Source organism: Triticum aestivum, chromosome 5D (genome assembly GCF_018294505.1).
Source record: "Triticum aestivum cultivar Chinese Spring chromosome 5D, IWGSC CS RefSeq v2.1, whole genome shotgun sequence".
Lineage (NCBI taxonomy): Eukaryota > Viridiplantae > Streptophyta > Magnoliopsida > Poales > Poaceae > Triticum > Triticum aestivum.
In genome coordinates this window covers 509,312,035-509,338,851 of record NC_057808.1, presented here as the reverse complement: position 1 = coordinate 509,338,851, position 26,817 = coordinate 509,312,035, and positions in this window count along the sequence as shown.

Here is a 26,817-nt window from a genome sequence, read left to right as displayed (position 1 = left end):
ACGACGGCGAGGCCTAGGGAGGGAACGACACGGAGCCAGGGAAGACTCGGCAGTTGTTTCCCACGCGGAGGGGAGTACGACTGTACAAGGGTTTACTGGTTCGTCTGCCGTCGCCGGAGAATAACATCAGGTGTGGGTGAGTAGAGGGATGGCTAGGCCAGCGATGGGAGTACGGTGGGGCGGTGAGCCCTGCACGGCAGCACAGCAGGCCGCGGGGAGGAGGGAGCAGGCAGTCCCGCCAGCGCTTGTTTGAGCGGCTGGAGCAGGAAGAGCAGAGATTGAAGAAGCACGACGGCCGTTGGATGGACATCCAACAGTCACTGCTTGTGCGTCAACCTTTTTTTTAGGAAAGCCTCAAATCTGTGGAAAACAGCATACAACCCATCTGCCATTATTTCTAATAATTTACAGCCCATTTGCTAATTCTTAAGGTTTTTTTGGAGCCCATATTCTTTTTGTTAGCATTACAGCCCATATTGTGGCCACGGTTAAAAAATTATACGAAATTTTGCATATTCCGGTGCGGTCCGAACTGTTTTTAATCCCAAAATTTCGAGTCACATTCAAACTGATTTTAAAAATAAATGTATATCAATATAAAATCCAACAAATTGTCAACGCATAAAAATCAATGCAGTTTAAAATCTCGAAATGAAAAAAAAGAAATTTGAAACTAATTGCCGGTTTGATGTGTACAACCCATTTCTCATTACTGATAGGCCATTTTCTCGGCCAACCGAATGGAGCTCTCCTTGTCTTGAAAGATTTGCAGCCCAACAGGCCTGACAAAGCGACTTACTTGGCAAATCACAAAAAAACTGGGCTAGCCATTTTCAGAAAGAAAAAAAACTACTGGGCTGGTCTGTGGTAAACATAAAAGAGAAGGCTGTCTAGACAGGCGAGAGTGCCCCGCACAGCCCAGTTGACACCCTGCTTCCGTCTCAAAAACAAATTAGATAAATGCCACTCCAATTATGGCGATTCATAAAAATGCCACTGCAATTTCCACACTTTGAAAAAAAAACAAGAATGCAATTTTTGTAAACTTTGGAAAACGCCACTGCAATTTGCAAACTTTGAAAAACGCCACTCCAGACTTCGAAAAATGCCACTGGAAATGGCATGAAATGGCATTTTTCAAACTTTGGAAATTGTAGTGGCATTTCTCGGAAACACCAGATTTGGAGTGGCATTTATCAAATTAACCCAAAACAAAAATATATGGGCGAGCTGCTGGGTCCCTGGTGTCAGCCGCTCGTTGTGCAATTCTCTCGTTTATTGACTACATTGACAATGGCATGGGACCCAGATGTCAGAAATCCATTAGGAGGAGCCATTTTTTTATTGGCTTGAAATAAGGAGGCACTTGCTTGCGTACTGCCATGACCTTGGCGGGTCCCTGCTGTCATCCTCTCCACGTACAATCATCTCCTGATTGTGTACGCGTCAACTTGGTAGGCCCACAAGTCAGCCTCTAAACCCGTGGAGGACAAATACAACCCATTAAAAAAAATAACAACCCATTCCATACGTTCAAACGGAAAGTTCAACATTCAGAGCAAAGTAACATGTCTGATCCACATATAGAGTACTGAACTTCCACGTTGACAACCATCATAGCCAAGTTAACTATCTACTCCCACTAATACTCTAGTAGCGTACAAGTACTAACTTACTCTTAGCTAACTAGACAATGCCGGCCGCCATCTGCGGTACACGCTAAACGCCGGCACCGGCGTCCTCCGCCTCGCCTCGGACTTGCCAGAGGTGCGATAGGGCGCGTTGCTCGTGCGCGTTGGCCCTTTCCATGCCAGCGTGGTCCACTGAAGCTTCGGCTTCTAAGCGGGAAACCCACTTGACGAGCTGGTAGTAAAAATCGGCGTCGCGAACGCGTGCGTGCCTGACAGCCTCCAGGGCTATTTGCCGGGCACCGGCCTCCATGTAGTCGGCCCAGTTGCGGGCGCTCTGCTCGCGACTCAGAGCGTCGGTGCGCTGCTGCTCCATGTCCCGCTGGCAGCGCAAATCGGCAATACGCTGCTCCTCCGCCAGGCGGTCGCGCTCCAACAACTCCTGCTCCTCCGCCAAGCGGTCGCGCTCCAACAACTCCTCGATCTCCGCATTGCCATCTAAAGACCAATAGAATGCCTCCTCCCTCCGTCTGCCTTCCGGTGAAAAACCGAACACTAGTTCCGGCGGTGACCGCCTCTAGCCTCACCTATCATGGACGGGCGGGGGCATGGCGGACGTGGTGAGAGCGAGGATAAGTGGCGAGCGACATCGGGCCGGTGGGGGCTTATGAGGATAGGGCGAGTTGGGTCACGGTGCCATCGGAGAAGGCCGGGAAACAGTACTTATATGCGGAAGGTAGCGCGACGGTCATCGGAATTCAATGCATAAGCAGGCATGGCTTAGCGCGCCAGCTTGCCGTGGAAAACTAGAGAAACTAAAATTATGACTGTGCCGTCCCGTCCCGTCCGTGCTGGGTCGCATGCCGGCATGACGGTCAAACGAGTGCACTCGAATCATCTCCCTCCTTGTCAATAATGATTCCACGGATTTAAAAGGCCCGCAACAATTAAAGCGCATCTTTTTTCGCATCAGTTAGCTGCCTTAATTACGGCCGGCTGCATGCAGGCACTCAGAATCGCTCACAGCCATTACGTGGAGCAGCATGCAACACGTCGTAGCCGAGGGCACGCATGCAACCACTTAAATCACTGGAATTAATTAGGCTTAAACTTCTGCATGCAGTTAATTATTGCCGTGCCTTGGTCTTGCTGCTTTGGCTCACGGGACTAGTAAACCCGGACGGAGGGAGTACCTTGGTTGGTGAGATTTTTGAATTAAGCCCTACAAACTGGAAAGGAGGTACTAGTACGTGCGTGATCCACTATTTATTTGTGTAGGATCGAGTAGGTCGTTTCTTGAATTGAGCCCTGCAAACCGGAAATGAGGTAGTACGTGCATGATCCGCTATTTATCCGTGTAGGATCAAGTAGGTCGGATAGTGTACGTGTAGGATCGAGTAGGTTGGATGGTGTACGTGTACGATCGCATTAGTTGATGAACTTTAGCTAGGAGATAAGGCATTTGTGAACGTTTTCGCTAGTAGTTTCTTCAGATTTGCATGACATTTTCTTCAAAGCAGCTTGTCAGTTTCTTCAGAGGTAGGCATTTTTATTCAAAAAACTGCCACTTTGGATCTTGCGTCGCAACTAAAACTGCCAGGAGCTCATTAGTAAGCTAGCTAGTGATCGATCAGTAACTTGTAAACACTAAGCGAACGGAAATAAGGAACTGTTAATGCATCTCAATGATTCACAGATCATATACAAATATGTAGCACCAAAAGCAAAGATCAGCCACTTCGGATCTTGCATCGCAACTAAAACCAACTAGTACGATTCCCATACATAAGATCAACATGTTAATGCATCTCAGTGATTCACATATCATATACAAATATGTAGCTCCAAAAGCAAAGATCTAGAAAAAACATTTGTTCTTCCTACTAACATGGATGCTTCTCTTGGCCAACATTCAGTACAGACTGAAAGACAAATTTGTTTGTGAAGTCTACATTTCCTCTTGCAAACGTAAGTGGTTTCACCAACAGCTGGAACCATGAGCATGAACCACACATGATGGAGGAACATCCACTTCAATATGATTTGGTCTTCTCTCGATCACATGGCGAGACTATTTCCGGAATACAAACTTTATTAGGCAAAATGATGCCCATTGTATAATCAGACCAAAGCAGTAAAGCACCTAGTGTTGGCCAATAAATAGTAGAGTACTACTTTTCTGCAGTCCATGAAGTGACTATTCAATCTTTCTGTGTCTATTTTCAAATGGCACTGCATGCAGTGACTACACTATTCTCTTGTGCAGTTCAACCAAAATTGCGGTCACTTTGTGTGTTTGCCAAATATCAACGGGAAGACATCTCTGTCTGCACAAATATCAAGCAAGTACTAAACATATACCCCACCTTGTATTTTCGGTTTAAATATGTCTCTTCCGCTTAGCATCTGTCATGTTTTGCACTTGACAATTTGATACAGTCATGTTTTGCCCTGGACAATTTCATACTAAATTAATTTGCTGGTTCAGAGCAGAAATATAGCACCTATTCTTCATCAGACCAAGGATATCCATGTTCGCAGTGATGGAAGAGGTGAAATTGATACAACCGAAATTGAGCATCCAATCATTGAATCCTGTCCTGCACCTCCAATGTAGGTCCACCCTGCCAATAAATTCACATGCAAACCACTAGTATTACTATCTAATGACAGTACAAAAAGAGTAGCAAGATAGTAGCAAACCATGTACCTTCGTAATGAACAACTCATAGTGCCACCAATTGGATATAAAGGTTTGGAAGAAAACATGCTCCTAATGTTGAACCAGTTGGACTTTTTGTGCAGTTCCACTAAAATCGAGCATCCCTGTTTGCATAGATATTGAAAGTGTGATTACTATAAAAGTGGCACTAGTTGAAGCATAGACTCACAAATATAAGCATTCCAATTTCTTAATGGGAAAAGGTAGCAAGACTGTTTCTAACCACCTCTTTGAAGGAATAAATAAGGCAACAACGGCTGATGTCAGAAAGGCATATATAGTTCTTTCTGAAAGAATGATCGATTCCTGACCTTTCCTCTTATTTTAAGCATATTTTGTGCAGTTCAACTAAAATAAAATGCCATCACCGCCTTGACAATTCAGTGACACTGTACAAAAGGAAATGACTTAACATTACATCATGATGTCAGGTATGTAGTCGACAGGCATTAGAGACAAACATACAGACCTCCTCCGATAACATAATGATCATTAATTTTAACAAAGGTGTGACTAGCTTTACCGGGATAATTTGAGTGAACTCTACACCCTCTGTTCCTTAATATAAGACATTTTTGCGGTTCAATTTAAAGTACCCAAACGTCTAGTATTTAGAAAAACAGGTAGTAGTTTTCTTGAGCACATATCTGGGAAAGCTTGCCACACTTTATTTATGTCCATACGCTAATGCAACACCATTCGAATACTACAAATATACACTAATCCAGTGGCTAGTGCAACAGTAGAGTAGTTATTTTATTACAGGGTACAGTACAATGGTTTTACTGAACAGATTTCAATAAACTCTAGCACTGGAAGATTTCTATAAGAATTAACAATACAAAATGTAAAGGTAACAAGTTTCAGCATTGGTATACTAGCTATGCATGAGCATTAAACCAAATACAAAAGTCTGAAGGTAACTAGCATTATTAACTAATGACAGTATAAAAAATTGTAAACCATGTACCTCCAAGGTAAATATCATTTCGAACTTGGGGGGACCTTAAAAACTGCTATCCCAATCTTGATAATCGATCAAACATAAAAACTTGATCGAACGAATCAAGAGAACAGCCGGAGGAGGAGATGCCTGATACGTCTCCGTCGTATCTACTTTTCCAAACACTTTTGCCCTTGTTTTGGACTCTAACTTGCATGATTTGAATGGAACTAACCCGGACTGACGCTGTTTTCAGCAGAATTGCCATAGTGTTATCTTTGTGCAGAAACAAAAGTTCTCGGAATGACCTGAAACTTCACGGAGATTTTTGGAAACAATTAAAAATACTGGCGAAAGAATCAATGCCAGGGGCCCACACCCTCTCCATGAGGGTGGGAGGCGCGCCTGCCCCCCAGGGTGCGCCCCTGCCTCGTGGGCCCCTTGAGCTCCACCGCCTCAACTCCAACTCTATATATTCGTGTTCGGGGAGAAAAAAATTAGAGAGAAGGAATCATCGCGTTTTACGATACGGAGCCGCCGCCAAGCCCTAAACTCTCTCGGGAGGGCTGATCTGGAGTCCGTTCGGGGCTCCGGAGAGGGGAATCCGTCGCAACAGGGGGAGCAAGCACCTGGCCACGAGGGTCCAGGGCGCGCCCCCTGCCTCGTGGGCCCATGGTGGCTCCCCTCCACTTATTCCTGCACCCACACACTCCTTCTTCCTCCCAAAAAAATCACCAACTAATTCAAGCACGAGTTCTAGCTCATTTTGCTGCGATTTTCGATCTCCTTGCTCAAAGCACCTCTCACAAAACTGCTTTGGGGGATTGTTCTTCGGTATGTGACTCCTCCAATGATCGAATTAGTTTTTGTTCTAGTGCTTTATTCATTGCAAATTTTTGCTGCTTAGGTGACCCTGTTCTTGAGCTTGCATGCCAAATTTATATGGTTCCAAGTAGTTCTAATGCATGATATAGTCTCTAGGCACTTGTGGGAGTAGTTGCTATCAGTTTTGTTGAGTTCGGTTCACTTTTATTTGAAGTTACTAAAATTTTCAGAAATTTTTCAGAGGAAGAAATATGTTTAGGAAAATGTACCAAGGTGGCCCTTCAAGGAAGCAAGGACCCAGGCTCGCAATGCGCGATGCCGACGATGAACCACCAAGGGACGCTCAAGTGCGGGCTTGTGAATGGCCTTCAGAGGACTTCATGGATCGAGCAGGAATCCAGGAAGAATTTAACGCATATGTGCATAACTCTGATCTGGTGAGCTTCGAGGCAGATAAGTGCCGTCAGTACCACTATCTCACCGATTCCTTTGTGAGGAGGTTTGAATTTTCATCATCACGCAATTCTCAAACTGTCCTGTTTGATCTTGATGAAAATTCTTACACTATGGAATTAGAGGATTTTAATACTGCTTGCAAACTTCCACAATGGGGTAGTCCTAGTGAACCTCGCAAATATGAATTTAGAGATTTTCTTTCTAGTATAACTGTGGGGGAATCTAGAGACATAATACAAGCTACCATAGGGAGCATTCATTTTCCCGCTATACATTATTTTGCTCTCTTCATAGGTAGGTGCATAAATGGTAAGGATGAAGCATGCCACATGTGTGTCCCTGATCTCAGTGTTCTCAGGAGTGTTGTATTAGGAGATAAACATTGTAATTTGGGAGCCATTGTTGCACGTAGGTTGCATAATAATAGATTTAATGGAGGTTTCTTTGGTGGAATTTATGCAACCCGTTTAGCTAATTTTCTTAATATACCTATTCACAATTATGATATGGAATTGGCTCCTTCTTATCTAGATTTTAATGCCATGGTTTACCATCGTTTTGTTGAGAGGAATGAACCGCCTCTCCAGTACCGACTAATCTTTGACAGGCGTCACGCTGTCAATATTGCCCTCCCTGCTCCTACTCTCTTTGACTTTCAGGCAAAGGGGAGGTATTTTATAACCAAAGAGGAGGCAGATGAGTACGAGAGGAGGATGAGGGAAGCTCGCCTCGAAGCTGCAGCCCATGATGCAATAGTCGCTGCATCTCAGTACGACCCCAACTATAACTTTGGATATCCGCCGGGCCAGCTGTGGCATTAGACCAACTTAGGCTAAAAGCCTAAGCTTGGGGGAGTACGTATTTCTCACCGACATTACATTTATGTTCACATGCTCATGCTAGATGTCGGTGCTCATACTCTTTCATTGTATTATCCATGCTAGTTTATTTTATTTTTCTTGCTTTCTTCTTGTGTGTTTGGAAAACCTTAAGAAAACCAAAAAAATTAGTTGTAGCTTTTAGTTAGTTTACTTTCTTGCTGTAGTAGTAATAATTAAAAGAAAACCCAAAAATATTTCCTGTTCTTCTTTTGCTTGTTGGGAGCTTTCCCGTGTAAATAGTTTTATTTCCTTTTTTCCTTTGGGGGTCGATAGGAGAAGACCATAATGAAATTGTTGAAGTGGCTCTTATATGCATTATTGTTGATTTAACCAAGAGCCCATATTGCCTTGTCTTCTCCTGTTTATTGAATGCTCACAGATTCCAGCTTAGTCCAAATGCACATGCACTATTATTATTATTCACATCGTTCGGTCGTGCAAGTGAAAGGCAATTATGACGATATATGATGGACTGATTGAGATGAGAGAAGCTGGTATGAACTCGACCTCTCTTGTTTTTGTAAATATGATTAGTTCACCGTTCCTGATTCAGCTTATTATGAATAAACATGTTTGCAATGACAATTAGAGATTATAGTTACTTATGCCATGCTTAATTAGCTAGGAGTTTATAATGGTTTACCTTGCGTGCCAACATGCTATTAAAATGGTTGTGATGTGGTATAATAGGGTGGTATCCTCCTTTGAATGATTCGAGTGACTTGACTTGGCACATGTTCACGCATGTAGTTGAAACAAATCAACATAGCCTTCATGATATTTATGTTCATGGTGGATTATATCCTACTCATGCTTGCACTCAATGTTTATTAATTTTAATGCATGTTCATGACTGTTGTCGCTCTCTAGTTGGTCGCTTCCCAGTCTTTTGCTAGCCTTCATTTTTACTAAGCGGGAATACTGCTTGTGCATCCAATCCCTTAAACCCCAAAGTTATTCCATATGAGTCCACTATACCTTCCTATATGCGGTATCTACCTGCCATTCCAAGTAAATTTGTATGTGCCAAACTCTAAACCTTCAAATGAAATTCTGTTTTGTATGCTCGAATAGCTCATGTATCAACTAGGGCTGTCTGTATCTTCCATGCTAGGCGGGTTACTCTCAAGAGGAGTGGACTCCGCTCCTCACTCACGAGAAAATGGCTGGTCACCGGGATGCCCAGTCCCATGCTTTATGCAAATCAAATCAAAATAATTGCAAATAAAACTCCCCCAGGACTGTTGTTAGTTGGAGGCACTCGTTTCGAGCAAGCCATGGATTGATGCTTGTTGGTGGAGGGGGAGTATAAACTTTACCATTCTGTTTGGGAACCGCCTATAATGTGTGTAGCATGGAAGATATCGCCATCTCTTGGTTGTTATGTTGACAATGAAAGTATACCGCTCAAAATATTATTTATCTCTATTTCAAAACCGAGCTCTGGCACCTCTACAAATCCCTGCTTCCCTCTGCGAAGGGCCTATCTATTTACTTTTATGTTGATTCATGACCCTCTTATTAAAAAGCACCAGCTGGAGAGCACCGCTATCATTTGCATTCATTACTGTTAATTTATATTGGGTATGACTATGATTGGATCTCTTTTACGATGAATTACAATGTCTAGTCAGTCCTTGATCTATAAAGGTGCTCCGCATTTATGTTTTGCGGTCTCAGAAAGGGCTAGCGAGATACCATCTTGTTATATCATATTATGATTGTTGTGAGAAAGTGTTGTCATCCGAGATTTATTATTATTGCTCGCTAGTTGATTATGCCATTGACATGAGTAAACATGAGACCTAAGTGTTATTGTGAATATGGTTATTCATAATCTTTGCCAAAAACTTGAATGCTGGCTTTACGTATTTACAACAACAAGAGCAAACGGAGTTTGTAAAAGTTTTTCTTTATCACGTTCAGTCTATCAAATGAATTGCTTGAGGACAAGCAAAGGTTTAAGCTTGGGGGAGTTGATACGTCTCCGTCGTATCTACTTTTCCAAACACTTTTGCCCTTGTTTTGGACTCTAACTTGCATGATTTGAATGGAACTAACCCGGACTGACGCTGTTTTCAGCAGAATTGCCATGGTGTTATCTTTGTGCAGAAACAAAAGTTCTCGGAATGACCTGAAACTTCACGGAGATTATTTTTGGAAATAATTAAAAATACTGGCGAAAGAATCAAGGCCAGGGGGCCCACACCCTTTCCACGAGGGTGCGAGGCGCGCCTGCCCCCCCAGGGCGCGCCCCCTGCCTCGTTGGCCCCCTGGAGCTCCACCGACCTCAACTCCAACTCTATATATTCGTGTTCGGGGAGAAAAAAATCAGAGAGAAGGAATCATCGCGTTTTACGATATGGAGCCGCCGCCAAGCCCTAAACTCTCTCGGGAGGGCTGATCTGGAGTCCGTTCGGGGCTCCGGAGAGGGGAATCCGTCGCCATCGTCATCGTCAACCATCCTCCATCACCAATTTCATGATGCTCACCGCCGTGCGTGAGTAATTCCATCGTAGGCTTGCTGGACGGTGATGGGTTGGATGAGATTTATCATGTAATCGAGTTAGTTTTGTTAGGGTTTGATCCCTAGTACCCACTATGTTCTGAGATTGATGTTGCTATGACTTTGCTATGCTTAATGCTTGTCACTAGGGCCCGAGTGCCATGATTTCATATATGAACCTATTATGTTTTCATGAATATATGTGAGTTCTTGATCCTATCTTGCAAGTCTATAGTCACCTACTATGTGTTATGATCCGGCAACCCCGAAGTGACAATAATCGGGACCACTCCCGGTGATGACCGTAGTTTGAGGAGTTCATGTATTCACTATGTGTTAATGCTTTGGTCCGGTACTCTATTAAAAGGAGGCCTTAATATCCCTTAGTTTCCGTTAGGACCCCGCTGCCATGGGAGGGTAGGACAAAAGATGTCATGCAAGTTCTTTTCCATAAGCATGTATGACTATACTCGGAATACATGCCTACATTACATTGATGAATTGGAGCTAGTTCTGTGTCACCCTATGTTATGACTGTTACATGATGAACCGCATCCGGCAGAATTCTCCATCACCGATCCAATGCCTACGAGCTTTTCACATATTGCTCTTTGCTTATTTACTTTTCCGTTGCTACTGTTACAATCACTACAAAACCCAAAAATATTACTTTTGCTACCGTTACCGTTACTTCCATATTACTTTGCTACTAAATACTTTGCTGTAGATACTAAGTTATCCAGGTGTGGTTGAATTGACAACTCAACTGCTAATACTTGAGAATATTCTTTGGCTCCCCTTGTGTCGAATCAATAAATTTGGGTTGAATACTCTACCCTCGAAAACTGTTGCGATCCCCTATACTTGTGGGTTATCAGTGCCCACTCTTGACCTTTCCTCTTGTCTTCATAAATTTTTGTGCAGTTTAACCAAAATAAAATGACATTAGCGCCTTGGCATTTTGGTGACACTGTATAAAAAAATTAACTTATCTCATGAAAGTGAGGTATGTAATCTATAAGCATTAACAGTGCATAAGAAGTTTCATCGTTGGTATATTGGATGTGCAACAGCATTAGAATGCCTTAGCTGAAAAATCTTTAATACATCCACAATCAACCGCTAACCCTGAAATAATCCAGTGACATTAAATGCATTGCTTAAATTTATCGGTGGCATTAGACTGAGTGCAGCATTAGTTAAATGTGGCATCACTTTAGCAGTAGCATTGCTTGACTTGACTGCTGGCGTTATACTAACAGCAAAAAAGTGACAATAAGGATGTGTTTGGTTTAAGGGACATGCTAGGACCATTCGGACAGTGGGCGCACCAGTACGATGTACCTCCACGGACGCATAGAGTGGTGAGGGAGGTATGGTTGCCTAGAGCAACAAATATCCAGGCAGCATATGTGGATTACGTCCCATTTTTGTTCTCTTTAGCCACCTTTTTCCTATGTGAGGACAACAAACTGATCGACCTGGTCATTCTCTATTGCGTTGTCATGCCTTTCTACCCTTCTTCAACCAAGAGACACGAGACTCGTTCCTTAGCTACTGATTTTCCCCTTTTCAACCTAGATGCAGGTTCGATGCCTACTCTCTTGGACAGTACAATCTCCCTTCCTTTCCTTATTCAACCCAGACATGGATTAGTCTGCATGAAGTAGGGTTTCCTTTAATAGTGCAAATTAAGGTTTTCGTCTGCGTGACCAGCAGAGTAGAGGATAGCAAATTGGGAAGATGGTGGAGAGGAAAAAGATCCACATGCAGCGACGTGGCAGATGGGGCAATAGAACAAGGGTATGGTTTGAAAAGAGGTAGCATACCTGAGGGTCGGCGGGAAGTGGCTTCGCTCGTGGTCGTCGTCCTCCGCACGCACTACGGCAGCGAGCTTGGGGACGGAGGCCATCCAGCGTGGGCGCTAGGTCTGAGAGGATGGCCTTGTCGTCAGTGCGTGACCTCGCTCGCCGATGACGAGTGCGTCAACGCTGCACGTCCTGTTCTTCCCCGGCAGATCTGTGATCACCAGTGAGGAGGGAGAGAGAGGCCGTCTTTTTAGATCTGGAGAGAGGGTGATGTGCGAGAAGCAAGTGGGCAGCCCTTAGCAAGAAAGCTCTGAAGCTCCAGCCTATATATCTTTTATACTACTAGTACTAGAGGTGGAGTAGTGGTAGAGTAGTTTATATTTTCTCTGCAAACAGTACCAGTTAGTCGTGCTTCAAAACTGAACGACACGCCATTAAAAAAATAAAGGTCAAGAAATAATGCGGCACCTCGGGCCAACATGGCCAGATCGCATTTTGCACGAGAAATTACACACCATGTTTCGTTGACATGTGGTCCCGTTCCAACATGTCAGTGAGACGACGACGAGTCCTTTTGTACAATTTCCGAAAGGACGTGTAGGCCGGGGCGCCTCTTCGTGTACCGTGGCAAACTGGCAACCGTCCACCGACTCTTCGCCTTTCCCTCTCGATTTGGAACTGCTGTCGCACGCTCTTCCGCCCACCTCCATTTGCCTTCGCCCTTCCTTCTGCCATTGTTCGATCGTCTTCTCCATGGAGGGAACAAGCCAGAAACGACCCTGTTATTCTTGCCCCGATCTGAAAGATGACGTGGTGGGGGAGCTCATTGATTGGTGCGACGTCATCACCTCGGCTAGCATGGCAGGTTCGTTCAAGACCATTCTCGACTCAACTAATAACATCATTACAAGGAACCCAAGGGTCCAGGAGCGGTTTGATCTCCCTTATCTTCTTCGCTATAAGCCTGTTCGCATGGGCGCGGACGACGGAGGCCTCGCCTTGTGCAAGTTGATGCCGCTTGATAATGATACGTGTGATGTCAAGATGCCATCGCTTAAGGGTAAGGCCTGGGCTGGCGCAAATGGAGATTGGGTTGTTTATATTGGGTACAATTGCGAGTGGGAACTTGTGAATGTGTACACTCGTCAGCGGATTCCACTTCCAAAAATCTCAGAGTGCCCCGAGGTTGAGCACACACATGATCTACGTACATTCAAATACGATCATGGTGGCTGTCGTCTACGGAAGATAGCAATTTGTCGAGTTCCCAACCGCTCTTGGAATTACAAGAACTATGAAGTTGTTGCTATCTTCGACAGGCTTATTCCACCGTAATTATAATTGTGTCATCCACATGCATGCGGGTTAGAAAGTTTCCCTTTACTAATTAACCTTCTTCTTGTGTTTCCAGGGTCCTGTGAACATTCCACCACCTATACTTGAAATTTTTTATAACCAAGGGGGAGATGACGATGGTGATGATCACGATCATGAGGACGAGCAGGACTTATATACTCAGTGGCAGCTGGCAACTAATTCCGATGGATCACCTCTTCTTGCCTGTATACAGTGCACTACTGATGTTACTACTAAGGAAGCAGGTGTTGTCTCCCATGGTCGCCCTCTCCGGACCTATTCCAACACCCGTTGCAGGGTATTCGGGATGGATACTAATGTGCTAGCGCCAACACCTTCTCCCTGGTACAGTATTGATAGTCTTGGAGAAAACTCGCTCTTCCTTGGACCAAACTATCCAATGATGGTTAAAGGCGATCCATCTGCTGTTGACACAACGTTACTACCATTTATGAGAAGCAACTGTATATATACCTCGAACATTCGGTGGTTCCCTACCTTGCTCCTGATATATGCCGCTTCAGCTTGGATGATCAGTCCTGCGTTGCTCTCGATATTGACTATAGCTGGCCCTTCCCAGAGCACCTATGGTTCAAAGCAAGCGTTTCCAACGCCAAGGATTGGTTGAGTTGAAGTTCATTTCATTGCTTGTTATTTGTTGTGTGATGAAAACTTCAGTATTTACTAGAATGTTTTGTTGGAAATAATCTATAATCCAACATGTATCATCGTTGTCGCTGTGTGTTGATGACTTGTTGTATGTAATGAATGGTACATTTGCAAATGCGTGTCATAGACTCAATTTATGAATGGTTTTCGAGTCACTTCTTGGAGTGTGAGTACCGTAGTAGTATAGCCAGCATCCGGTTAGTATATGAAGTTGCCACATCACATAGAGCTAACCTAATATTGGAGTATGCTAGTCCTCCACCGGCACGCCGCTTCAAATGACAGACGAAGTGAGAGGTCGCGTCACCTTGTGTCCAGATCTGAGATGCCACGTGTACCAGATGAATGACTCCAAGTTCGACCACCGTGATGCTAGGTGCGAGCCGAGGAACACTGTTAGAGAGACCCCCCTCATAATTTTCCTACATTGGTCGTTTGATTCATAGGATAGAATGCTGTAGGATTTTCCCCCCTATGTAATCATGTTTTAATTGGCAATCTAGCATCCACTCCAACTTTTGTTTCACTTCCTTTGATCCTACAAAGAGAGTACTTGCTCTAAATGATGTGCCGCTGTAAGAGCCGCCTATATTAATTAACCATGCTCTAAAAAAGTGGACCAGCTTTGGCTATAGTAGTACTGTACTAGGTTAGTAGGTGACCTTGCGCTTGGCTCTTCTCCTCTTCCGGAAGTCGAACAATAATGATGGTACTACAGTAGTACTTCTGGCAATCTGACACCAAATGAACTGCTGCACGTCCACCGCTTGTAAGCAAAAGTTTCTCCTCGTGCTGCAAGCCACCGCGCATGCGTTGGCGAGGGAGAAGGCGTAGTAAGCAAGCTTCTCGTCGTTCTGCGAGTTGACGGGACACTCAAAGTTATGTATTTATTAGTACTCTCTTCAAAAAGGGCCGACCATGTCCATGGCTACCATCCCGTGCTCTGTCATTGAGTACATGCACTATTCACGTGCCATCGAGGAGAAAAAATATTGCGTAGTACTAGGTGCCATCGAAGTGCACGACTCACTTACACACTGCATATCTCCATTTTCTTGCATGAGACGCCACCTTGATGCTAGATGTCCCGCGTGTCATGGAGGCATATAGTATGATTTTGTAAAACCGAGGCATATAGATGTCCCGCGTGTCGGCAAAAGGATGAACAAAGCTCATGTCTTAAACGAAAGAGTGGAAGAACATAGATTCCCGACGACCGAGAAGGAGCAACAAACCTCGGGGTGGAGCGTCTGCACTCATAATATTTTATATTATTCAGCGATATAAAATCAACCAAATCTCTCCACGTTCCTATACCATTCTATAGTATGAGAATAACTTTGAATGTAAGCCATTGATTCACTCTATCCAATGGTCATAGTTGGAAAATCCAAACAAAACCAAGCATTGGATCAACTCTTTTTTCGAGATCAACTCTTTTAGCACTTAGATTGTTGCCGCCTACCCACCTAACCCACCTATATATCCGCTCACGTGTGATGACCACAGGAGCTATCCACTCAATTGTATGTTAAAAAATAAAGGTCGATAACTAATGCGGCACCTCGGGCCAACGCGGCCAGATCGCATTTTGCACGAGAAATTACACACCATGTTTCGTTGACATGTGATCCCATTCCAACATGTCAGTGAGACAACGGCGAGTCCTTTTGTACAATTTCTGAAACGGCGCCTCTTCGTGTACCATGGCAAACTGGCAACCGTCCACCGACACTTCGCCTTTCCCTCTCGATTTGGAACTGCTGTCGCACGCTCTTCCGCCCTCCTCCATTTGCCTTCACCCTTCCTTCTGCCATTGTTCGATCGTCTTCTCCATGGAGGGTACAAGCCAGAAACGACCCCGTTATTCTTGCCCCGATCTGAAAGATGACGTGGTGGGGGAACTCATTGATCGGTGCGACGTCATCACCTCGGCTAGCATGGCAGGTTCGTTCAAGACCATTCTCGACTCAACTAATAACATCATTACAAGGAACCCAAGGGTCTAGGAGCGGTTTGATCTCCCTTATCTTCTTCGCTATAAGCCTGTTCGCATGGGCGCGGACGACGGAGGCCTCGCCTTGTGCAAGTTGATGCCGCTTGATAATGATACGTGTGATGTCAAGATGCCATCGCTTAAGGGTAAGGCCTGGGCTGGCGCAAATGGAGATTGGGTTGTCTATATTGGGTACAATTGTGAGTGGGAACTTGTGAATGTGTACACTCGTCAGCGGATTCCACTTCCAAAAAACTCAGAGTGCCCTGAGGTTGAGCACACAGATGATCTACGTACGTTCAAATATGATCATGGTGGCTGTCGTCTACGGAAGATAGCAATTTGTCGAGTTCCCAACCGCTCTTGGAATTACAAGAACTATGAAGTTGTTGCTATCTTCGACAGGCTTGTTGCCGTCCTTCGTGTTCGACTGGATGGATATTGCTCAGAAATCAGTTTCTATACACGGATGTGTATTGTGATGCAATTCAATACGAGGGTCTTGTGTTTGCTGCCACCACTCGTGGCACTGTTTTTGCATAGGATCCTCGTAGTTTTGGTATGTTTGTCTTCCATCGTAATTATAATTGTTTCATCCACATGCATGCGAGTTAGCAAGTTTCCCTTCTCTACTAATTAACCTTCTTCTTGTGTTTCCAAGGTCCTGTGAACATTCCACCACCTATACTTGAAATTTTTATAACCAAGGGGGAGATGACGATGGTGATGAGCACGAGCATGAGGACGAGGAGGGCCCATATACTCAGTGGCGCCTAGCAACTTCCGATGGATCACCCCTTCTTGTCTGTATACAGCCCACTGCTGATGTTACTACTAAGGAAGCAGGTGTTGTCTCCCATCGCACTCTCCGGACCTATTCCAACACCCGTTGCATGGTATTCGGGATGGATACTACTGTGCTAGCGCCAACACCTTCTCCCTGGTACAGTATTGATAGTCTTGGAGAAAACTCGCTCTTCCTTGGACAAAACTATCCAATGATGGTGAAAGGCGATCCAACTGCTGTTGACACAACGTTACTACCATTTATGAGAAGCAACTGTATCTATATGTCGGACATTGCGGTGGTTCCCTACACTGGTCGTGATATAGTAGGCCGCTTCAGCCTGGATGATCAGTCCTGCGTTGGTCTCGAGATTGACAGTAGCTGGCCCTTCCCAGAGAATCACTTGTGGTTCAAAGCAAGCGTTTCCAACGCCGAGGATTGGTTGAGTTGAAGTTCATTTCATTGCTTGTTATTTGTTGTGTGATGAAAACTTTAGTATTTATAATGTATCCTCGTTGTCGTTGTGGGTTGATGACCTGTGATAAACTTACTAAATTTATGAATGGCTTTCGAGTCGCTTCTCTGAGTGGGTGCTGCGACGAGGCAAAAAATATTTTTCGAATACATAATTGTACGTGCATTGCAACAGGTTATCGGATGAGGCCAATCAACAATAGTACACTATTTGTACTAGCTTCACATGCTGCACTATCTCTACGTCTATGTACGTAATACAACAAGTTTTAAACTTGAGACCAGCCACCCATCCTCACAAAGAACACTTTTTAACCTAGCACAGACTCCAGGAAATTTGGCCACAGTGTGAGGTGGGCCATATGTTAATGTGTTCGCTGTACGTAACCAGCACCTCGAATCCTCGATACTACTACTATAAGTAGTAGGAGTAGTAGGGTGGCATGGGCCAGAACAAGCATTCACGTCCAGGAGTACGGCACACGCCACCAGCACGACTTCCATCTGACACCATATTTCTTGGAGTCCGTGCTACAACAATCTCTTCAACCTCGTCGTTTCTCTAACTCAGCCATCGCGCGGCGGGCGAGGTGGGGGTTTGCCGATAGTCGGTTTCCTCAACTGCGGTCCCACTTGTAAGGCCAACTCCAACGCACGACCCCAAACGGACCTCCGTTTTGCCCGGATTCTGTCCGTTTGGGTAGGGCAATGGGGTCGTGTCCGGGCCATTTCTCGGATGCGGTGGCCGTGCGCCGAACGCGCGGACGCATCCCGGCCGCGTACATTTTTCTTTGCAAACACATATCTTTTTTTCATCATTGATTTTTTGGTACATGGAAATACATCACCAAAATTTTGACTAGAAAAGCAAGACCAAAGAAAACAAGAACCACAAGAATACATTTTAGAAGATATCCAACTTCCATAACTGCTCCTGTAAGTTGGATTAGTGCCTTCTCGATGCATTCATTGTTGATCTGCGGAGGCTCGATCTTGCGTGCTTCTTTCTTCTTCGAGTGTAAAGAAGTAGACGTGTCTAGCCTCTATTCTATCAACAAGTGCACTAGTCTCATCTCTAGCCTCTATGCTAGCTAAAAGTGCTAGAACATCTACTAAATTGCGCTCTATCAATATATCGTTGTACTCTTCTTCCCAATACCAAAACTTGCATCCATTCTACACAATAAAATTTTAAGTTAGCACAACTAGTCTAATCCGAGAGCACAACCGAAGATTTGGTCGAGTTCTTCCTCCTTTTGCCGACACGTGGGACATCCAGCATCCAGGTCGTGTCATGCAAGAAAATAGAGTGGTAGTTGAAGCCACGTGATGTGCATCTTGGGTTAAACTGTAAATAGAATCTTACTACTCTTGAGTAACTCCAAAAGCGGCCACCGAAGATCTTTATTGGATTTGTTTTTCATCACCAGCACGTCGAGGTGAAAGATGTGTAGGTTCAGTGGGTCCTCTTGCGTTTTCACTGACATGTGGGACCGCATATGAGCAAACAGACGATGGGCTCCGCGCGTCTGCTGGCTGGCTGAGAAGAGAGATAGAGGAGGGCTGAGCACGAACTCCAGGAAATTTGTTCTACGTAACCAGCACCTCGATATAGTGGGGTGGCATGGGCCATAACTAGCATTCATGTCTAGCAGTACGGCACACGCCACCAACACGAGTCCCATCCGACACCATTTTTCTTGGAGTCCGTGCTACAGTCATCTCTTCTCCCTCCTGTTTTCTTAGCCATCACGCGGTGGGTGGGGTGGGGGTTTGCCGATAGTCGGTTTGCTCAACTGCGGTCCCACTTGTAAGTGAAAATGCAACACAACACTCATTCCCCCTTGAGCGGCGTGCCGGACCAACCGTGTGGGGGTGCGACGCGAACACGGCAGGCTTTTCCTTTTGAACTTGTAACTTGTAAATTTTGGTTCTGCTCCATGGCGCGACTGATAGATATAAATAACGATTTTCCCTAGAGTAATGAGAAGTTTGGTTCTGGCGCGGTTCATGCATGGATTACATACAAAAATTATGAAGTTGATGCAAAAGGTAAGATAATTACTAGTAGTACCATATACTACTACATGGATTTGACGGAAAGATAAAGATACATACGGATCCATCAACGACATCCTCACGCCCTAGTGCACCGGGTCACCAACCGACGTTTGAGGAGCAGCGGCGTTGGCGGCAAGCTCAACGTGCTTCTGAACAATGCCGTCCAAGGTTGCCCTGCGGTCCAAGAAGGCCAGCGTCCTATCGTCCTCCTCTTGCATGTAGTAGTCCTTGTGGACGATTTGCGCGTAGACATGGGTGATTATGTCGATGGTGTCTTGCTGCGCCAGGCGCTGTGCGGCGAGCGCGACCTCGAGGTGGACATTCTCCGGCGCGACGACGGGCAGTCGCAGGGCCACCAGTGCGTCGAAGAGGTGACACACCATAGAGGCCGTTGAGGGTGGCAGTCATCGCAGAGCCTGGGCGCGTGGGCTGGAGGCGTACATCAAGGTCATCCGCGAGCTTCTTGATGACGGTGAACTTGTCGAGGAAGTCGATGAGGACCTCGTCGAACAAGGAGACGAAGCTGTCGTCCAAGCAGCCCCTCGCCCTGGCGGCCTCAAGCACTACCTGGGGACGTTCCTCGGTGCCGGGCCGTAGGCCGGCGTCGTGGACCATCTGGCATAGCTGGCTGATGCTCGTGCTCATCGCCTCCATGGGTCTAGCTTCTAGTCAACTGATCTTGCGATTGGAGTGATCACTCTTGCCCTTGGGTGCGTAGGTGCATAGGATTTCGTAGATTGGACTGGCGGGAGCCTTTATATGAGAAGTGCAGACTGCGTTGAATTCACGTGCGTGTTGGCCATCTAGTCCTCGCCCCTCTACTGCACCTGCCTTTGGCTATATGACAGGTTGGCCAGCCACCCGTTGGGCCCACGTGTCATACACCCAAAGGCAGGTGCAGTAAGTCAATGAAGCTGCGTCCCCCTCCGTCCCCCTCCAAGTTTTGACCTTTGATTTAACTAATAAAATGTTAATGCATGTAACCAAAAATGTTGTGTAAGTCACCTTACGAAAACCAAATAATCCCAAAACACTTAGGCACGGTACATTAACTCCCTCCTCGTTTCTTATTTCGTGACATATCAACCAATGAGAGATGTGGGCCGTGCATGCTTTCAATGACTTGAGACTACCAAACATCACATGCAGTGGCTAGTTCATTGCATGTAATCCTATTAAGTAGCAAAAAGACATTAAGTTCTCACCGATAGGAATAAAACAACACACCATGCATTTATTTATAGAGGGAGTAGTACTTTTTTTGACATGCATTACTAGATATTGCTAGTCAAATACTAAATCCAGATGGACGTGGTAGTACTACTAAATCCAGACGATGGTGCTAGTACTAGTAGTAGTACTACCAATGTAGTTGCATTGTACTACCCGTTGTCGGCGTTCTGGGAATGGGGGTCCCCAGACTTGCCTGCCTGCGGCCCACGGCGTGGCTATGCTAGCAGGCCGTACGGCCCATCTTCGTCGATAAGGCATTCAGGACCTTCGCGAGGGGCCAAGCCTCACGAGGCAGATGACGCAAGACCTCCTTAGGAGCGGCCTAGCCAGGCAGGCTCGTGAGGAGCAGAGATATCAAGGCGGGGCAAACCTCATGAGGCACTCGTGACGTGAGCCATGACGATCGACACCAGGCGGGCGCCAGCGCGTGCAACGTCCTTGTTTCCTCGTCGGTGCTAAGGAGGCAGGCGCAAACGCGGAGTACCGAGGCATCAGGCAAAGGTTTCCATATCAGTGCAACAAGACCAAGAACAACAGGACGACAAGACGGAGGTCACTATGGAGCCCAAGACGGCGTCACCACTAAAGCCTTTTGCACGCGAAGACCACTTTTGTCAGGATAGCTTGCACTAGCTGTCCCCTTTCAAATTTCCCGCCGTTGTTGGCTCCCTTCCCGCTCAATATTTGGGGAGAGGACCAGGGCCTATATAAGTAGAGCTAGCCACCATAGTAGAGGCATCGGATCAGATCCACAGCCAACCCTTCACCTCACACAAAACGCAAGAAGACCTCAACCTCAGGAGGCTGTTCTTCCCCTTGTACTGTTCATCATCAGCCCAAGAGGAAATCCACCACCACACACTGGAGTAGGGTATTACACCACGACGGTGGCCCGAACCAGTATAAATCTCGTGTCTTTCTGTGTTGTGAGTTCGTCGAGTTCGTCCGCGAGATCTTAGCGAGCTAGGGCGTGGATCGGTAGGGGGGAAAGAACCTCGCGCGCACCCCAGAGTTTGAACCTTAAGGGTTTTGCCGGAACCCCAGATCCGACATTTGGCGCGCCAGGTAGGGGTGTGCCGAGGCTTCTCTTCCGTCGACCTACGTCCGCCCGCATGGCCGGCGCACCGTCATCACCTCCGGCGGCCAGCACCGACGACGGGGCCAGGGGGCTCCAAGCCCTGGCCCCCGCCCTGCGACGGGTGCAGTGGCCAACCAAGTTCAAGCCGGAGATGCCGCCGCGCTACGATGGCGCGGCGGACCCAACGGGTTTCCTGCTAGCATACGAGGAGGCCGTCCTCGAGGCCGGGGGCATCGACAAGTTCATGGCCAACTGGCTCCCCATGGCCCTCGCTGGCGAGCCGCGCGCCTGGCTGCTCAACCTCCCCGGATCCACAGTGGCGTCTTCGGAGGAGCTGCGCGACCTCTTCACCGCACGCTACGTGGTGCCGGCACACCACACAGTCGCAGCCCTGCTGGGCGGCTCTCAAGCGCCGCCTTCAGATCGCCACATCAAGCCGTTCCTCCGTCAGATCGGTGCCGCTTCCAAGCGCCCGGGGGCTCCGCCGGGTTGGGCTGCGCCAGAGGCCGACCTCACCTTCAGCTCAGAAGACCACCCCAACTCTACCACCGACTCGGGCAGGCTCCCAATGCTCTGCACGCCCACCATCTGCAACGTGGCAGTTACCAAGACCCTCATCGACGGCGGTGCAGGCCTCAACTTGCTCTCCGTAGAGGCCTTCAGCCTCCTTCACGTGCCACTCGAGCGGCTCAGCCTCAGCAAGCCTTTCTCAGGGGTTGGTGGCGGCGCTGCCCACTCTCTGGGGCAGATCCGCCTCCCCTTCACCTTCGGCATGCGCGACAACTACCGTACCGAGCTGGTCGACTTCGACGTCGCCCGCATCGGCCTCCCGTACAACGCCATCCTCGGGTACCCAGCTCTGGCCCAGTTCATGGCAGCGACTTATCCGGCCTATAACCTCATGAAGATGCCTGGGAGCAAAGGTGTCCTCACCATCAAGGGGGACACCAAGGAGGCCGTGACGGCACTCAAGCTTGCCTTCAAGACCGCAGCGGCGGCGTAGCCCGCCGACGCTGATACCCCCGAGGCCAAGGAGGCCGCGCCTACCAAGAAGAAGCAGCTGTTCACCCAAGACAAGGCAGAAACCAAGCAGGTGCCCGTCGACACGGATGGGTCCTCAGGAGCCACCTTCACCATAGGTGCCGGCCTCGATTCCATCCAAGAAGAGGCGTTGGTGAAGTTCTTGCACGCAAACAAGGATATATTCGCGTGGGAGCCCAACCAGCTGGTGGGGGTCCCGAGAGAGGTGATTCAGCATCACTTAAGGGTGTGCCCCAACATGCGCCCCGTCAAGCAACGAGCGAGGCGGCAATCCACGGAGAAGAAAGCCTTCATCGTCCAAGAGACCCGAAGTTAGAGGCCGCGGGTACCATTCACGAGGTTCGATACCCCACATGGCTGGCGAACCCCGTCATAGTACCGAAGAAAGGCGGGAAGGAGCGAATGTGCGTCGACTTCACCAACCTCAACAAGGCGTGCCCGCAAGACTCGTCCCCTCTCCCACGCATCGACCAGATCGTCGACTCCACCGCCGAGTGCGACTTGCTGTGCTTCCTGGATGCGTTCTCAGGGTATCACCAGATCAAGATGGCGATGGAAGATGTAGAGAAGACAGCCTTCCTGACTCCGTGTGGGGTGTACTACTACACCTGCATGCTCTTCGGGCTGCGCAACGCGAGCGCGACCTTTCAGCGGCTGATGCACATCGCCTTGGGGCGGCAGCTCGGGAGAAACACAGAGGCCTACGTCGATGACATAGTGGTGAAGTCTCGGGAGGCAAGAACCTTGATTCAAGACTTGGAGGAGACCTTCGAGAGCCTGCGCCAGGTGAACTTGCGGCTCAACCCGAAGAAGTGTATGTTCGGTGTAGCTTCCGGCAAGCTGCTGGGATTCCTCGTGTCCCATAGGGGGATCGAGGCGAACCCGGAGAAGATCAAGGCCATCGAGGACATGAGCCCACCGCAGAACCTCAAAGAGATGCAGAAGCTGGCGGGACGGGTGACCGCGTTGGGGCGCTTCATCTCCAAGCTGGGAGAGCGCGCCTTACCCTTCTTCAAGCTCTTGAAGAAGAAGGGCCCGTTCGAGTGGACCCCGGAGGCCGACCGAGCCTTCCAAGACCTCAAGAAATACCCGACCAGCCCTCCGGTGATGGTGGCACCACGACCTCTCGATCCCCTGGTGCTCTAGCTTGCCGCCACCCTGTACTCTGCCAGCGCAGCGCTGGTGGCGGTTCGGGAGGAGCATCAGGCCAAGGGTGCGCTGCGCCAAGCTACACCTGAAATGACGCAAGATCAGGAAGGCGCTGCGGGAGCCGCAGCAGCGTCGACAGAAGACCAAGCTCGGCAGGACGACGTCACAGAGACCCCCTGTAGGTGACCAGGCATCAGGTGTTTCACCACCTCAGGGGACGTCCGGGCCCCCGCAAGACACAAGCCTCACCAACGCACCAGCCCTTGTCGAGCACCCAGTGTATTTTGTCAGCACGGTGTTGCGGGACGCAAGGGCACGATATCCCATGCCTCAGAAGCTCTTGCTCGCACTCTTGGTGGCCTCGTGCAAGCTGTGGCACTACTTCCAGGGCCATCCCATCAAGGTCGTCTCTGCCTACCCATTGGAGAGAGTGCTCAGGAGCCCGAACTCTGCTGGAAGGGTCGCTGAATGGAACATCGAGCTGCAAGCATTCCAGTTGGAGTTCAGCACCAGCCGGGTCATCAAGGGAGCCGCGCTTGCTGATTTTGTGGCGGAATGGACGGATGCCCCGGCACTTGAAGTAGGCGAAGACCGGTCCACCTCGCCGGGTAGCGAGGCGCCGGATGGCTAGGTCATGTATTTCGACGGCGCCTTCGCGCATCAGGGTGCGGGGGCTGGGGCAGTACTCATCTCGCCCACTCAGGACAAGCTCTACTACACCGTGCAGCTCTGCTTTCAGGAGGGCGAGAAGGTCTCCAACAACATCGCAGAATACGAGGGCCTCATAGCTGGCCTAAAGGCCACAACAGCTCTGGGGATGAAGCGCCTTGTTGTTAGGGGCGACTCGCAGCTCCTCGTCAACTTCTCCAACAAAGTATACGAGCCGAAGGACGAGCACATGGAGGCTTACCTCGCAGAAGTGCGTAAGATGGAAAAACAGTTCATGGGGCTGGAGGTGCAGCATGTGCCCCGGGGCACCAACAAGGAAGCCGATGACATCGCCAGGAGGGCATCCAAGCGGCAGCCCCAGGAGCCTGGCGTCTTCGAAGAGCGGCTCTTCAAGCCGTCGGCGACGCCAGCACTTTCAAGCATGGTTCAGCCTCGGGAGGAGCTCCCATAACCACCTGCCACAGGAGCCCCAGCCTGTGGCCCGACCTCAGGAGCTCGCCTGCTCTTGGCACTCGAGCCCGAGGAGGAATGCTGGACCAAGGAATTCAAGGAGTACCTGATGCAAGGGGCGCTGCCGGAGAAGGAAGAGGACGCAGAGCACGTGGCCCGGCAAGCCACGGCATACTGTATCCAGGACGGAGAGTTGTACAGAAAGCGACCGAACGATGTTTCGCTGCGCTGCATTTCCAGTGACCAAGGAAAGGAGTTGCTGGTTGACATACACTGAGGGGACTGCGGACACCACTCGTCCTCACGGACTCTCGTTGGCAAGGTGTTCCGCAGTGGATTGTACTAGCCCACGGCGCTCAACGACGCGGCCGAGTCGGTGAAGTCCTGCGAAGCTTGCTAGTTCCATGCCAAGCAGATACATCAGCCAGCTCAGGGCCTCCACACCATACCACTCACGTGGCCATTCACAGTCTGGGGGCTGGATATCTTGGGCCCTTTCCCTCGGGCGCCAGGGGGCTACCGCTACCTGTACGTCGCCATTGACAAATTCACCAAGTGGGCGGAAGTGGAAGCTGTTCGCACCATCCCAGCTGGATCCGCGGTTAAGTTCATCAGGGGCATCGTGAGACGTTTCGGAGTCCCCAACCGCATCATCACCGAGAACGGTTCGCAGTTCACCAGTAACCTCTTAAAACCTACTGTGCTAACCTTGGAACGCAGATTTGCTACACTTCGGTGGCGCACCCGAGGAGCAATGGTCAAGCCGAACGCGCCAATGCGGAGGTCCTGAGGGGCCTCAAGAGCAGGACCTTCAAGAAGAAGCTCGAGGCCCGTGGCAGGGGCTGGTACGACGAGCTCCAGTCCGTGCTGTGGTCCATCCGCACCACCGCCACCAAGCCAACGGGCGAGACCCCATTCTTCCTTGTCTACGGAGCTGAAGCGGTCCTCCCTCACGAGGTCAAGCATCGCTCCGCACGGGTCCTGGCGTTCGATGAAACACAGCAGGACGCCACGCGGCGGATGGATATCGTGCTGGGGGAGGAACGTCGTCGCGAAGCTGCACTGAGGGCGGTAAGGTACCAGCAAGAGCTGCGGTGATACCACTGCCGCAACATCCGCTCCAGGATGCTCAAGACGGGTGACCTCGTCCTAAGGCGGGTCCTCTCCAGGGAAGGGTTGCATAAGCTTTCCCCCATGTGGGAGGGCCCATTCAAGGTCGTCCACATCTCCAGGCCTGGCGCCGTGCGCCTGGAGACACAGGACGGGATACCCATCCAGAATGCCTGGAACATCCAGCACCTCCGAAAGTTCTACCCATGAAGCAAGGCCTAGAGCCTGTGAAGAAGGCCCGGTGCCTGTGAAGAATCGCCGCCCGTGACACTCTCACGTAATAATGAGTGGGGATGTACACGCCCCGGAGTCTCAGGAGTGCCGGCCTCAGGCCCTGGGGCTCCCTCCCACGCCTAGTGGCAGCACTTAGCTCCGCGCTGGTGAGAAGACTTGAAGACTAGATTAGGTGCCGGACGCGGCTTTTCATTTGCTTTCCGTAGTTGGCTCGCTTTTACTTAATCAAAGTTTGCCTTTGGTGTTCCTTGCTGATTTGATTCCCTCGCCTCTTACCACATTTGCTGGCTCTGGTTCGCTCGTGTTCTCTCTCTCGCATACCTCGCGAGGGGGCTAGGCAGGTGCCCTCGCGAGCGTTTTTCTCCTCTCTGCCTCGTGTTTTTCTCCTCACTGCCTTCTCGCGAGCCACCCTCGTTCGAGCCCAAAAACTGGCGCATCTCTCCTAGCCCGTGCCCCTCGGGTATCGCGATACAAAGCGCCAGGTCAAGGCTTGGATGAACGGCAAATCTTTTAGCGCACCTCCTAACGAATTTTTGCAGTTCCTGAGCGAACACAGGCCACCAAGTCAAGATGGACACGAGGAAACAAACACCTCGTAAGGAAGAGGGCGTCCCGAATACACCAGGGACTTGTCAAGTCGAGCAGTTGCCGAGGCATCATGGGAAGTGGAGACGCCCACGTCCAATCAACTACCGCGCGTCAACCGAGGCCGCAGGCTTTTGGGGCCCGTGGCGCTCCGTA